Here is a 1,367-nt window from a genome sequence, read left to right as displayed (position 1 = left end):
AGATGAGAATTCTTCCCCTCGCTTTCCCCTCTATTGGTTGGAGGCCTCCCCTTGTGAGAAGTACGGTCTAGACGACCTGGATGAGGTGGAGGCGGCCATTATAGGGTTTTTCCGAGAAGTGTGGGGGAGGGCCCCATACTTGGATACTAGGAAATTCCTCCAGGGATCGCCGACCTTTGTTCGGTCGCAACTAGGTAGCTTTTATATATAGATATACATTTCTTATTTTCAACTTTTATCTGCCGACTTGAGGTTTGCCGACTTGTAATTTCTGCTAATTGTTTCTTTTGCAGACATGGCAAGGAAGAGTGCTCAGGAATCTTACCAGAGAGTTCAGGAGGCTAAAGCAAAGTCCCGGGCCAGGGCTGGTGGTGCCAGGGCAATCATCTCTCCTCCTCCTCCTCCTCAGAACGTGGGGACTCTGCCCATTGTGATTTCTTCTTCAACTTTGTCTCGGCCACTCCCCTCTGCACGACTTCTTTCTAAATCAGAGAAGAAGAAGCGCAAGACTTTAGAGTCTGGCTCTTCTTTTGATGGTGGGGTTAAGGCGGATGCTCTTGCATTCGTCCGAAAGAACATCTATCCGCATATAAGTATGGATGATGTTTCTGTTCGGAACCACCTTACCATTCTGGCTGAGGAGAGTTTTAGGGCGGCAGGTGTTTGTGGCAAGCTCTTGGATATTTTTGAGAAGACTCCTCTCAACTCTTTGGGGTTAACCTCGAAGGTTGAGGAGCTGGAAGGAAGGCTTCTCGCTTATCAAGAGCATGAGAGGGAGTTGAAGGAGGAAGTCGCCAAGCTGAGGGAAGAGAGAGATGCCCTCCGGGAGAAGGGGAAGGCTTTACAAGCCCAATGCAACATGGAGATGGATTTGAGGAAAACAGCGCAGGCCAGCTATCAAAGTTTATTCAATGACCTTGTGTCTGTGAAGAATGATCTGCTGAATTCTCGGAAGGCATACGATGAGTTGGAGGACTCTATTGCTGATGGCGTCGAGGAGTATTGGAGGATCTTCCTGGAGCAAGTCAGAGTTATTGCTCCCGACTTGGATCTTTCTCCTTTACATCCTGAAAAAGTTGTTATTGATGGAGCCATAGTTGATCCCCCTGTCCCCGTGATCGTTTCTGAATCAGAGTTGAAGACTCGAGGACAGAGGATCATTGAGTCTCCTTTTCGTGGAAAGGATGTTCCGAGTTCTTCAGCAGTTCCTCCTATTTCCTCTTCATCTCCTATGGATGCCTCTCTTCGCGGTCCTGGTGGCGCTCCTCCTGACTCCGGTGGTTGACGATTGGATTTTTGACGGTTTAGAATTTCACTAATGAAATCTCGTTGTAAAGTATAGTTTCTAAACCAAACAATAATCCTTT

The sequence above is a fragment of the Arachis duranensis genome, chromosome 10 (genome assembly GCF_000817695.3).
Source record: "Arachis duranensis cultivar V14167 chromosome 10, aradu.V14167.gnm2.J7QH, whole genome shotgun sequence".
NCBI lineage: Eukaryota > Viridiplantae > Streptophyta > Magnoliopsida > Fabales > Fabaceae > Arachis > Arachis duranensis.
This window is presented reverse-complemented; position numbering follows the sequence as displayed.